We start from the raw sequence: 15,629 nt of genomic DNA on the forward strand, positions 1-15,629 counted from the left end.
GAAATGCCACTACATTGTCCTTGAATAGGAGGAGATCTATGTACTTGCCAATAAAATGCCTATTGGTGAGTTAAAGGTCAACAAGTTCAAATTTGAGAAAGCCAGAAGAAGATGAAATTGCAAGCACTCAAAGGAAAAAGCGGTTAATGAAGATGAATTCTCTAGAGATGAGGTTAGTCTAGATAGAGACAAGGGGACTAGTACCAATTTTTTAAGAGAAAGAGGAATGTTGACTCCTCAAACTCTGACAGCCTCACGTGATTGAGGACGAGGTATCTCACATGAAGGAAACTCTTGTCAACATTCAATCTAGCCAAGTCAAGCTACAAGCAGGCCAATAGGAGCTTCAAAACCTCCTTCACTCTGTGATTAACTTTGTCTCTCTATCATGTCAGCCTCCTCCACCATTGGCCAAGCATTAGCATACTTTTCGACTAGAATTTTGACCTAGGATTGACCTTATTGTATATCTCTTATGGTCATATTTTGTCCTCTGTATAGACTTTTCATATGAATACAAGGCCTTGAGCCATTATCTTATGTTCAAAGTATTTCTCATTTGCTAATCTTTTTTATTTATGACAAAAGGGAGGAGAAAGACAAACTAAATTTAAATTTCAAAACTATGCATAAATCTAGGGGGAACATTAAGCAACTTATGGGATCATATAATTTTTTTATGGAATTAGGTATTGTCGTCATAAAAAAGGGGAGATTTTTTACCAAATCTTCATCTATATTTTGATAAAAATATTTAACCATATTTGTACTAATATTTGTAAATCAAGCATTTTAGATGCAATACCTTAAAGAGACACATTAGTAAGGTCTGCATAAAGAAACCGTAAACTTAAGACAAGACCTCAAGCTTTACAAAGTGTCAAGCTATCTTGAAGAGGCAACCACAAGCAAAGATTGAAGATTTGAGGACTAGAGTCTAAGTTATCTAGAAATATCTCAAGAACTCTAGTTATTTATGAGGACAACCACCAAACTCAGACTTTAAGGTACACAAGAGCATTGGAGCTTTAGGGAATTTTATTCTTCAAAACCATGTTTAATCGATGCATTAAAATATTTTTAGACTTTCAAAACCCCTTAACCAAGTTATCATCATGCTTAAAACTTAACTTTTTTCAATCTAGCATATAGTATGATCGATCATACCTACGACATGATTGATCATATAGAATACAATTAGGCATAGCACATAAAACATGATCGATCATACTCTACACTATGATCAATTATTTTGTTGCCAATATAAGCTATAAAGCATGATGATCATTCATACCCTATACTATGATCGATCATCCCAAGAACTGCATAGACAACCCCATAAAGCATGATCAATCAACAAGCCATTGAGAAGTTGAAAATTTGATTGATCGATGGCCTGATTAATCAACAAACTTAGGGAGTTAAAAAAGATAGTCATCATGCACGGTTGATCGATCTTACCTTTCCAGTGATTGATCAACACTTTTTGCAACTTTTTTAAAATGGGCAAAAAATGGTAAGTTTGACTGGAAAATTTATAAAGACCCCATCCAAACATGTCTAAGAGAGAAATGTGAGCATTTATTGTTATTGCATTCAATAACCATTTTACTTGAAATTCCTTCACAATACCATTTTTGAGAGATATAGAGCTATAGTCTTGCAAAAACTCATTTCCTCTCTCAAATTATTTGTACATCCTAGCATTTCAAACTTCAGCAACTCGTCTCTTATGCATCAAAAGATTGGGGACTTTGAAATCACTAGGAGAAAAGCTACCTCTCCATATTTAAGGTTTAAGTTACCTTTTTCTTGTTGTATTTTTTATTTATCTACCAAGGGTGTTCTAAAACCTGGAATCTTGAAATGGAAGCTTGCTAGAGCAGTTATTCTAGCTATAAAATCTTAGAGAAAGATTTGTATCATATACATGAGTATAACATATGGCTTAAAAGAGAGTCGAAATCCCTTTTGTGTAAAATTTCAGCTAATTGAGTTTATTAGTGAACTTTTTTCTAGCACAGGTTCTTGGGCGGTGATTACCAATAAGATAACATTGAGAACAAATTTTTTTTGTCTACTATTGTGGTTTGTGCTTGTATTAATTGTTTTATTTTAATTTTTCATGTATGCATCAAAGGTTTAATTTTAAATCTCAATTCTCCCCCCTCTTGAGAAGCCACCTAAGCCAACATTTACTACCCTGAGTTGTTCATCCACTCTCAAGGTGATTGTTGTTAATCAACGTGGCTTCTCAAGATGACAGGTGAATTGATATTTTAAATTTAAAAATTTAAGTGTACACAAATTAAAAATAATGCAAGTAATTGAAAAATAAGTACACACCACAAATAACACTTAATATTTTGTTATCGACTCAACACAAGAACACAACTTGAAAACTTCCACTAATCTTAGAGCCATTAGCTGGAATTCACATAAAAGATATTCCAACTCTCTTTTAAGTCATGTGTATGCTCAAATATAAGATAACAAGAAATCTCCCCTAATATTTGGCTAGATTCTAGCTCTAGCAAGCTCTTGTATTTAGATTCTAAGGTTCTAAATGAACCTCTCAAGTAAAATGAAAAATTACAATGAAAAGAAAAGCTTGCACCCTTTGATTCTTAGAGAGACAACCTTTTGCTTTGAATTGTCCAAGCCTCTAACTTTAATTCACACTTTTAAATAGATTTGGAGCATGACTAAGTGAATGCAAGGAGTTGGTTTTGAGAAGAGTGGAAGGAATTTGCAAAGAATATTTTTCCTCTCTTAAAAATGAACATAGGAATAAATTTGCACGGTAAAGTGTTTTGAATATTGTAGCTATGCAAATAAATGCTCATTAACCTTTCAAATACACATTTGGTGGGGTATTTATAAGTTTCCCAAACCAAGATAGTCATTATTTGCCCATTTTCAAAAAACTGACATCTTATTGATCCATCAACGTAAAGTGAATGATTGATCAATCGAATGTAATGTCTATGTTTTTATCATAAATGGTTATTGATTGATAGGTATGATCAATCAATATTTTATTGTTGGGCTGCCAAGTTAAGTTGATCAATCAATATACACAAATTGATCAATCAATTTACACAGACCGATCAATCATGCTTTGGAGTTACTGGTTTTGAAATACATGTATGATCAATCAATGTCTAGCCTTTGATTGATCATGCATTGAGTCCCTTATTGGCATGGTACTGCTGGATCGATCGGACTAATTGGGTGATTGATCATGCTTTGAAAATTTTGTATGCTTGGATATATGACTGATAATTCCATAGGGAATGATCGATCATGCTTTATAGCACAATTTGGCAAAGTCTCGGTTGATCGATCAATGTCCACATATTAATCGAATATGCTTTATATTTCTTGTCATTACACATTCTAGTTGATCGATAAATCTAAAGCCATTTTTTTAATATTAACTTCAAAGCATCAAATTTTTTATTCCTAAGTGGTTCTAACATGTTTAAAGGTTAGATTTGGAAAAGTTTCGGTTGATCGACCAATGTCCACATATTAATCGAATAAGCTTTATATTTCTTGCCATTACACATTCTAGTTGATCGATCACATGCAGATGATTATCAATATGATCGATAAATCTAAAGCTTTTTTTTTAATATTAAATTCAAAGCATGAATTTTTTTATTCCTAAGTGGTTCTAACATGTTTAAAGGTTAGATATGCATATGTAAAACATGTTATGAATGCAAGTGTCCTAAAGCTCCAAAAATTTCAAGTTATACCTCAATTTTGAAGAGTTGGTGAGGCTCTCTTTCCATGCACGAGTCCTTGAGATTTTCTATCCTAATTAGACTCTGAACTTCAATTCTTCATTTCTTCTCTTGTGGGTGTTTCTTCAAGATGACTTGACACTCTTTTTATGCTTGAGATCTAGAGATGTTTGTGCCCGTTCTTTTGCAATGACCTTGATTTTTGTGTCTCTTGAAGGTTGGGCATCTAAAATGTATAATTTGTAATCATTAGATTGATTAAGTTTTGTTATCAACAAAATATGGATGGGAGTCAACACTCAATCAAGAACTGTACCTCAGAGTTAATTCATTATATTCAATCAATCAAATGGCATCTACCAAAAAAGACCTCTAAGGTTTGAATTACAACAACTACTGACACTTGAGTCTTATGGTTAGCAATTAGTTACACTCACCTAGACCCTCAAAAGGGATTTTTTAGCTTCATATCAGTTCACTTGATTTATATGTGTAGCTCAAGTATGTCATTGATTAAGCTAATCTTACAAAAATGACAACAACAATAAATACACCCATCCTAGGTAATTCTGCCCAAGTAATAGCATCTCAAAAGTTAAATCTCAAATATGGTTTAAAATTCAATGCTCAATGAGATTGAAGCTCAAAGGTAAAGGTTCACAAAATTGCGATGATATGCCCCAATTAAGAGTCTAATTTGAAAGACTCATAGCCAAACAAAATGATTTCAAAGTTTATGGATCAAATTTCAGCTAAGGAAGTCATAAGTACAATTGATTGATTTAAAAATTAGGAAATAGATGGACTTAACTTTCTTGAAAACCTCTATATTTTGGCTTCTTCTCTTTAAATTGAGTGTCACAATTTTTTTGGAAGGCTTGAGGAAGCTTGAGAGTGTGTTTGTTTGTTGGAATAAAATTTGGTAAAGGATTTGGCATGAAATTAGCTTAAATTGTTGATGAACAAACATTAAAAAAACTAGTCATATTTTCCTTCAAATGGCACTTTATCCTCTAGTTAAAACCTAGCAAATCAAAGCTCAAAAATTATGAACAAAATACAATACTTTGGATTTTAGTTGTTGATCACAATGGTAGGTTACAAGTTTTGGAGACCTACTATGGCAAGATCGAAGCTCTAAATATTCTTTTGCAGCATTTTTGGGATGAGTCATTCAAACACAGATAGCTCGTCTAGATGGTCTTCTATAATCACCGTTTCCTTCTTCTTGGTTGTTCTAAGATTGGGTCAAACGATTTCATGCCAATGCACTTTCTTCTTACCTTCTTTGGACTAGTCATTTGCAGGTTCAACTAAAGAATCCTCATAGTGCATTTCTATTTTGTTAAACTATTGTATCACTTGAATGGTTGCTTTTGGTTGTTTGAATGGAATGTCTTGTATCACTTTTTGTGTTCTTCATGCAAACTTCTATCCAAATGATTGCTTCCAAAGAGGTTTTCAGCTTTCTTGAACTAGTCGTTTAAACATTTCATGTTGGTCACTTGATCGAAAAGTTTTTTTTTTTTTTTTTGTCTTGAGTGTTTTTCATTCTTTTTTCTACTTATCATTCGAATGCAGTCTGGCCATTCGAACTGTTTGTTCTGCTCACCCTTGATTGAGGCAGTAAATGTTGTCCAAATTTTTTCAATCCAAATAACTAGATTTCAAATGTTTGTTACCATCAAAATTAAGCTAAAGAGAATCCTGATACCAACAAGAGTTGCCTTTGATAATGAAATCATAGCTTACCAATAAAACATTTAAAGATAAACAATTATAATATAGCCTAGTTTAACAAAATAACTCATTGTCGCATGAAGGATAACTCCAACTCCTATTGGCTATTAGTGCCCTTTCCAAGAAATGCTAGAAAAAAAAACTTCCAGGTAGAAATTACCTAATTTTCCGAAGAGAAATTTCCAGTCATGAGAGGCCAAAAATCTATTTCCTGGAAAATTTCCTAAAAAATCATTAGAAGAGAGTTCCCCATCTTTCCTTCCCTCTATGTTTCTTCTCCACCTCCATCCTCAACTTGCTGGTGAGGGAGGTAGATGAGTTTGCTTTAGAGGTAAAAAAGAATGAAAATGAGCAGAGCAAGAGTACATGGAATTTAAATTCAGTGTAGGAGCAAGCTACAAGAATGTTTTAATTATAAATAAAAAGGATTCACCATTAGCATCTCAGTGTGATAGTTTTTAGTATCTAGGCTCCATTATACAACATGATGGCGGATTCAAGGAAGATTTTTCTCACACGATTGATTTTGGTGTTACTTGAGCAAAAACACAAGGGAGGAGGGCATCTCCCCTCCTCGTAGCCCTCCCTCCCTCTCTACTTTCATTGCAACTGAGAGGACTTTTTTTCTCTAGCAAAGTAGGGGTTTGCCTTCCCATCCATTTTTCTATCATTTCCTCAAAAATTTTACAAAATGTTTAGCTCATTTTCTATCGAGGTACTAATAAGATTTTAAAATAAAAAATTATTCTAAAAAAACTTATAATTAAGAAAACTATTTCTAGGTTTTCTTAGGACACCAATTTTCCACCCAGGGACACTAATAGAGCCTTTAGATATGCTATCACTCCTTTTAATTTGCATTTGCCAAGGAAGTTACCAACTTCTAGGCCTACAACAATAATGATAATCCTTTTTTATTGGAGTGCTCTATTATATTATCTGAATTCAATTGGAGGATTCTGACTCATTCGTATTGTCAATAGAGAGTTATCTTTCAAGACACTTTATGGGATAAGGGATAAAAATGAATCTGACTCAGCCTGCTTAAATCTATAAATAATTAGGCAATGTGACCTTTGGACGAGCAAGGATCTTAACTCCACTAAAAGCCACTCAGCATATGCCACGTCACCACAATCTCTACTTAGGAAGCAATCAGGTCTCAGAGCCAATGTGACTGAGATCTTATCTTACCCGAATTTCAAAAGAGTGAGATGTGACCCGGGTGGGAACCACCCGGCGACAATGCCTGGTTGCTGACTCGATCTTGTCTGGTTTCCTCCGACCGTGGACAGCGGATGCGCTCCGCCATAAACTCTCCTTGGCCACGTTGTTGCTTATCCATTACGCCGAAACGTGGCGCATCCTTGCGTTTGCCGGTTTTTCACGTTGGTTGCTGCGCCTCGAGATGGTTAAAGAGTAGCTTTCTCGATGCCCATCCGACTACCACGTGGCAATAGTTTTTTTGAATGGATAACTTTGACTACCGAGGTTGATGTGGACCGGACCGGATCGGGCAATCATTAGTATACTCATTTCCTTCACATGTTTTCGATTTCAAATGGGTTTATGCTTCCACAAACTTAAAATTTGAACTTCCTCGTCTCCACTTCAAACTACATAAATTTAACTTCAAAGTGTTAATGTCGATATATGTACTGAAAAATAGTTTTCAATACCTAAAATAAAAAAATATAAAAATAAGAGAATAAGTAACTTGTAATAGTATACTTAATTAAAATATAATACTTAAACCTCCAAATTAGGTAAAATAAACATAATTATTACACGAATAAGTAATTTAATATATATAATTAAAATATGTTAATATATTAATTAATTAAATTAAATATTTTATTATTTAATTATTACTATTTATTGTACATTAATATAGTAATTAAGTGAGCCAATTAACTTAGAATATGATTAATTATAAAAAATAAATAAATAAATAGGAATTTTTGATCAAATACTAACGTTAACACACTATATTTTTACGTATTATTGCATCGTCCGGAAGAAAAGCAACACTAGAGGCGAACGAAATTGCATCGTCCAAAGGAAAAGCAGCAACTGAGAATAGGAATTGCAAGTTTTTTTTATAAAAAAAATAGCATGTGCGAGTTCGTACACTTTGCAAGACGGGGCGTTGACGTATTTTTACCCTCAACTTAGGTATGCACTAAGTTATGGAGCTGAAGTTCATCTCCTGCGTCAAGTTAACTAACCACACCCCCCCCTAAATGATGACATATCACTAAAGTCTTATAAATTCTTCTAATTTATAAAAATCAGAACTTGAATTGTTGAAACTTGTCTCAGACAACTCAAGTAGGGCCATAGATCAAAAGCTCTATAGAAGCACGACTAGCTCTCTATTTTACTTATGAGCAAGTAGACTAGACATAATGTTTCAGGTACGCCTATGTGCTAGATTTCAATCCGACCATAGAGAATTTCACTTAGTGGTTGTGAAACAAATTTTTTAATATCTACTTGGAACACCAAACTTAGGATTTTGGAACTCAAATTCCCCTAGCATATATCTAGTAGGTTACTCTGATGCCGATTTTGTCGGATGCAAAATTGATAAAAACAGTATGAGTGGTAGTTGTCAATCAGTGGAAAACATCTCGAAGTTGCATCAAAGTAATTACCTTCACCACGCCCAGGAGGTGGCAAAGGAGGTAATTTAAAGGTCTTCTCATAAAAATGGCACAAGGGTGTAATTATCTAAGATAAATGTATGTCTACTTGTATCTTTTTGTCTTCAAAACTTGTAGCCCTTAGGGCATTGTAGTCATTGTAAACTTTCTTTCACAACTATAAAATAGAGGTTTAAAGCATGGGGTAGATCATTAAATCTCCCCTCTTTTCTCTCAAAATCGTCCTCAGAATTGTCTCCTCTCCCAAGCTCTTTCTCCATCTCTCTAGCCAAGTTCTCTCTTCTTTCTCTCTTCTTCTTTCTTCTCTTCCTTTGCTTCCTCTTCTCTTCCACTACCTTGGTCAAGGACTTTGTCATGGGATCCTAAATTTAACATGGTATCAAAGCAGTAAATTTAGGATCCCCATGTCAAGATGAAAATTTGAAAAGCTCGATTTATCAAGCTTCACGTAGAGTTCTTCTTGTTGATGAAGCAATTTTTTTCTTGAAGCTACGCAAAAATAATTTTTTTTCTTATGAGATTATTGTTGATAGTTCTTTATCTCTAAAAGATAGTTTATGGATGACTTTATCATCACATCTGAATGAGAAACTGGTGATTATATTCTTGGCTTTGAAAGTGGCTCACCGATAGTGATTATGCTCAATTTATTCTCCATGTAAAACTGATTCTGTTATTGCTCTCTTGCATATTATGCTGATGTTTGTGACTAGAATTTGCATCTAAATCAAGGTTCACTATATCTTTTATTGGCATCCAAGTTTATTATGATTTAAGCTTGTTGTTCTACCTGTTTTTTAGTTATTATATCGGTTAGTTGCCGCTCATCTTGTTTCTTCCCCAAGAGTTAAAACAATGATTGTTTGAGAAGGTGTCAAGGAGACTTTTTTTTATAAGGATGGTGGCTCGTTGCAACATTTTTTTGGTCTTTCATTAGTTGTCTTATCCTCTTAGGAAACTTAGCTAAAATATTTTTGAGAAAACAAAAGCAAAAAAAGGGCCAAAGAAAGCAAGATTTATCATCCAAGGCTAGCACATAATTAGAGAAGGAAAGTTTCCTTCTTGAAGCTAGCCAAGAGTTGCACTTTTAAGAAAAGAAAGTGTCATTGTTTTGGTTGATTTGGAGTTATCCTTTTTTTAAAAGGTTCAGTGGTATTTGTTTCCTAATCAGTTTAAGGAAAGAAGAAGCAGAGATTATGATATTTTCACTTGCTAGGTGGTGCATTTGATAAAGAAGGCAAATTTTCCTCTTTGAAAGATTTGATTTGATTTGAGATCTGGATTATGATTTGATTCAACTTTAATTCCAGATTTGATTTGATTTGAGATAATCTCCTAATAGAGAAAGATTGTAATCCTCTCTAATTGGCATGAGTAGCACGTAATTATTATTTCATTCCTATTTTAAGTGCTTATTTAATATAGGATAGTAACTTCCCTTTCTCTCTCAGTTGAAGATCCTCTCCAATTTGATTTTTGAGTTCATGTGTGATAAAAATATGAGATCTACCTTCTATGAGACAATATGTGGTCTTCTCTTTGATAGAAGATTTATGATGCATACAATTTGAGTTCAAGTTGCTCCTCTCTTCTCAAATTGATTTTTTTATTTGCCATGGTTTGCTTCTGGAGTTGCTTGTTGGATTGCAATATTGCACATAGAAGTTGTTTACTTGTTGCTTATAATGGTTGAAGACTATATGGGAAGCAAGAGTAATCTTCTTAAAATTACCATCATACCCTTGAGAGGGTTTCCTAATTATCTTAGCTAGCCACATTCAGTTAGGCGGTTTCTAATTACTCAGAGACCTCTTAGGAAACTTAACCAAATCAGCTCCACCGATTGATGAATAAGATAGTTCTTATGTGAAAATGGGTCAACAATGACACCTTAAGTCATTAGTTGGATTATTAATTGCATGAAAGAGCATGTGGTCAACATCATTGTTTACCTTGAAAATGCAAAACAAATTTGGAACACTTGTGTTAAGTTGTACTCTAGTAAGGAAAACTTACAGAAGTTGGATGATATGTTCTGGACCGTGTTCAATACAAAACAAAGGGACAACCTACTTGAATACTTGGCTCGATTTACAGGATTGATTCAAGAGTGGAAGATGGCTCAGCCCTACTCAACTGACATCTCAATTTAAGAAAAGCAACTTGAATCCTCAGTAAATGCTATTTGTCTATCAAACATTAAGTCATATCTTGAAGTGGCTAAGACTCAACTTCTCAGCTCCTTCGCACTTCTATCATTCGATGACATAAGTGCCACATTACCTCAAATACTAGATCTTTCCTCCACCTCTCATGCTAAAGTATCACTTATTATGTACTCAAGAAATAGGGGTACATCTTCTACCACCTGAGGGCGTGGTTGAAATTATAAAGGAGGTTGACCAAGAGGTGGTAGAATTGGCTCTAGTTCTTCAAGGTCAGATAACTGGGTCTGCACTCATTGTGGTCAACTAAACCATCTGGTGGATACCTGTTGGAAGCTTCATGGCAAACCAGACCAGGTCTCTGCCAATCAAGCCTCGATTAATAATGAAAAAAAAATTGACGAATCTGAGTCACAAAGAAGAAAGAAGACTATCACCGATGATGATTATGAATTCTTTCAGAAAATGGAAACTCTGAAGGTATTCTCTCCATCTTCTCTTGCATCTTCAACTACTACAGTTGCCACCACTACTTCAGGCATGATTTCTACCACTTCCTCCTATTCATCCTAGATCATCAACTCAGGGGCCTCCTAGCATCTTATAGGTAATAAGAATCAACAGACAAGTTTTTTACCTTTGCCAATGAATTCAATTACTCTTGGATTTATCTTTTAGTTTTTAACTTTGGGTGTAACATGGATAAGGGTAGATCAATTGTAATTGGATTCTACTTGTTTCCTCTATTATAAATAGGGGATCATGTACTCAAATTACAACAAGTTAGTGAAATTTTTCTCCTTTCTAAAAATTCAACATGGCATCAGAGCAAGTTCTACGAGTTGACTTGGTCAACCTAAAGAGATAATGTGATCATTTTTTTTATTTACCATCTCTAGTTGTTTAGGTTTGTATTCTATCTTTTTTCTTTCTTTCCAATCCCAATACTCGTTGTTATATTGACATTCGCACCTCCATATTGAGCTTTTCATATTTTGAAATTATATATTGATGGAAATATCTTCAAGTTTACTTTCTAAATCAAGATAAATTATGGAAATCAAAGTTTTCTACAAAGAGAAATCGACATTTGAAGCAGCAACGGTCAGATTGCAAGAGAGGTTCGCGCAACAGCAAAAAGCTTCAACTTTCGATCCATTTTATGCCATCAATAATGAGACTTTATATGGATAATTCTATATTAAAAGAAATATCTACTTTCTTACCTACTCAACCAATTCTCAATTTGAGTTTTCTAGAGAAAGATATCAATCATGGAAGAGTCAATGGTCATACTAGCCAAAGAAGAAAGAGAACTCAGTTTGGCCGGATTAGAGAGTCTAAAATTTATCAGTTATCTCAAAACAAGTATTTTTTTATGAATTAAAGTTTTAATTGGATTAAAAGGTGAAATTTTTATGTCAATCTGATTTATATTTAAGGAGATATTTGCATAGAGTCGACAAGGATCAAGCTACAAAATGAAGAGAATCAAGAGGTCATAAAATATTCAAGAACGGATTTTTCTTGTATCATATTAGGTATCAAATAAAATCTCTTTGAGTCTAGTTTCTGCCAAAATCCTCTCTTTTTTTCCTATTTTCTCTCCTATTATCTCTCCAAGCATTGACCTAAATTGATATAATTTTCTCCTAAAATTCGAGTTTTTTAGCCAAATTTGTCTTCTAATAAGAGATTTTTGGTTTGACTTCATCACTATCTTCTTTTTTGAAGCCTCTTTGATCCCAGAAATCTCATATCTTAGGAAAGTGCTGCTAATTCAAGAAAGTTTATCATTAGAAAGTTTTGTTTTGATTCTATAAAATTTGGAAAATGTTCCAGATAGGAATTCGTTGAGTATTTTGATTAGAAACTGTCCTCAAATGGATTGATCAATTTGTAAAAAAAAACTTGTAAGTTAAGTTATGTAATTATCAGAGTTTCCATAGTCAATGTTTCTTTTTTAAGTTTTGTGTTTTTGTTATTTGGTTTTATATCTTTTGCATCGTCAACTTCAAAAAATTTGCTCACCCTCATGAAATTATCTTGAGGTCATACTTGGTAAAACATTTTAAGTTATTTTATATCATTATAGTCTCCTTCATATTATTGAGGTGGTTATTTTTCCTTTGTTACACTCCCCACGTACCCCTTTTTATCTGTTACCTTTTCTCCTACCATCCTTTTTCAACTCTCTCATGCCCCTTTGGGCCAACCTCTTGTGCGTTGCTTCGGTTGGTTTCCCTTTTTATATACATATGGTATTTTTAAGTCCATTGAGATTTTTTTATGAGTGTCCTTAAGTGGATTTTTATCGTTGTCCTTTAAGTGGCAGGCGTTATCCCTTTTAGTGATTATTATCACTACTTTTGTTTGAAATCTTATAAGGTTGGTTTTGATTTTTTTATACATATATCAACCTTCTTATTTTTTTGAGAATTTGTGTTCGATTGAGTGCTTATCCTTGGGACATCTTGATGGAGAAGATAGTAAATATAGTTATGTTTTTTGTTTCAAATTGGAATTACACCGATACCTTCTAACTTGAGGGGGAGAAGTTGAAGATAAAGTACAAAAAAGAGGTTTTTTATTTCACATGTTATTGTAATTTTTGTGTGCCCAAAATATTCAAGAAAGAGGGAGCACAATAGATGAAGAACTTTGCATCTATGAAGATTTTTTTTTTCAGCAAAAGAAGATTGAAGACCAATAATTCTTTTCATTGCAAATTGAAGTTATAAACTCCAACTTGAAGGGGAGTATTGAAGAGCAATAGTCTCGCATAACTCTCACAACAAGAAGTCTTACAGAGCCAAAATTATTATGGAATGTGGTCCCATAGAAGAGTCTCAATTTAAATGTGTTTTAGTTATGTTAGTCTTCTATTTATGTTGAGTTAATCAATTGTTCTAGGACTTATCTTTTAGTGTTTAACTTCTTATCCTGTTTATTCATACATAATTTTTCTATCATTTCCTTGAAATTTGTACTAATAGTTATTAAGAAAAATTTATATAAATTTTAGCCTTTTTTCTATCGAGCTATTAATAAGATTTTAAATTAAAGATTGTTTTGGAAAACTTATAACTAGGAATACTATTCCCTGTCATTGTTCTTGCTTCCATTTTGAATCTAAATAATGAATCGAAAGATTAATAAAATAGAAAAAAGTTATGTCAAACATATTGGGACTCATATTATATGAATAGATCTCATTCATATAGTCAAAGAGGATTATCTTTCAAGAAACTTTATTTTTGTCTATTTCAACAAATCTAGCCTTGGATAAGAGACTCTTAACATTGGATAAGAGATAAAAAGAATCTGACTCAACTTGCTTAAATCCACAAATAATTAGGGAATGTGACCTTGGACGAGAGAGAATCTTAACTCCACTAAAAGCCACAAATAGAAGGCTATGAGCATATTCCATGTGTATGACACGTCACCACAATCTCTCCTTAGTCAGCAATTAGGTCTCAGTGCAAATCTGACCGAGATCTTATCTTTCCCAAATTTTAAAAGAGTGAGATGTGACCCGGGCGGGGACCTTTTAGCCAATGACCTCTATTTATAGTTTTTAGAGTGTATATTACAATGACTACAGTACCCTTAGGGTTATAATCTTTACAAGAGAAGAGATATAAATAGACATGTAGTTACATCTTCATGACATCTTTATGAGAAGTCTTCTTATTTACCAAGATGCCACCTCTTGGACGTGTGAGATTTCTTCCTTAGACATGTGGGCTTGAGCCCATCTTCTAACACTCTCCAGCAAACTAGAGGAGAGAAAAGATCATAAATACCCAATTTGCCACATAAAAGATAAAATCTTAAACGTAACCAATTTTTTAAGAATATTTGCTACTTGCTCTTGTGATAAAACATGTTTTAGGGAGATTATACCCGCTTGAAATTTCTCTCATATAAAATGGCAGTCCACCTCAATGTGTTTTGTCCTTTTATGGAAGACCGGATTTGAAGTACTATGAATAGTTGTTTGGTTATCAAAACATAGACCCATAGAACCTCCTTATAGAATCCCAATTCGGTAAGAAAGGACATGATCCATACGAGTTTCTGCTTCTACACTAGATCTTGTAACCACATTCTACTTCTTGTTTCTCTATGTAACCAGGTTCCCTCCAACAAGAGTGCAATATCTAGAGGTGGACCTCTTGTCATTAGGTGATCCAGACCAATCTGCATCCAAGAAACCTTCTATGTTAAAGTGGATATTTTTCTTATAAAGTAATACTCTTCCTGGAGCTCCTTTTAAATATCATAACATCCTCTCCAAGGTTTGCCAATGGCTAAGTTGTGGTTTATGTATGTACTGACTCACCATACTTATAGCATATGATATGTCTTGTTTAGTTGTTGTGAGGTAGATAAGTTTGCCCACAAACCTTTGATATTTACCAGTATCAATATTTTCTCTAAAACTTGAACATAATTTAATATTGGCATCCATAGTCCCATCATTCCCATTTCTTCAAGAAGGTCCAAGACATACTTCCTCTAAGATAATACTATCCCATACTTGAACTGAAGAACCTCAATGCTAAAAAAATACTTAAGAATTCCAAGATCTTTGGTTTTAAATTCAAATTGGAGTGCTCTATTACATTATCTGAATTCAAATTTTATTAGTTGGAGCACGGTGACTCGCTACTTAAAGCTAAAATTGTGGCACCAACATAATTGGTTGCTTCAATTAAATTGGTAAATCTAGCAAATTCTATGACAGGAAAATACCCTGTCATTGTTCCTACTTCCATTTTGAATCCAAATAATGAATCGAAAGATTAATAAAATAGAAAAAGTTGTGTCAAACATATTGGGACTCATATTATATGAATAGATCTCATTCATATAGTCAAAGAGAATTATCTTTCAAGAAACTATATTTTTGTCTATCTCAACAAATCTAGCTTCGGATAATTGACTCTTAACATTGGATAAGAGAAAAAAAAGAATCTGACTCAGGGAATGTGACCTTTGGACGAGAGATAATCTTAACTCCACTAAAAGCCACAAATAGTAGGCTATGAGCATATTCCATGTGTATGACACGTCACCGCAATCTCTCCTTAGTCAGCAATCAGGTCTCAGTGCACATCTGACCGACATCTTATCTTTCCCAAATTTCAAAAGAGTGAGATGTGACCCGGACGGGGACCACACGGCGTCAATACCTGGTCGGCTGACTAGACCTTGTCTTGTTCCCTCGTCCGTTGACTGCGTCAGCAGATGCGCTCCGCCACAAACTCTCCTTGGCCACGTCGGCGTCAGGTTGTTGC

This window comes from Aristolochia californica, unplaced genomic scaffold, assembly GCF_029961685.1.
Source record: "Aristolochia californica isolate CCGP_79_NKW_82.1479 unplaced genomic scaffold, dmAriCali1.0.hap1 SCAF_8, whole genome shotgun sequence".
NCBI classification, from domain to species: domain Eukaryota; kingdom Viridiplantae; phylum Streptophyta; class Magnoliopsida; order Piperales; family Aristolochiaceae; genus Aristolochia; species Aristolochia californica.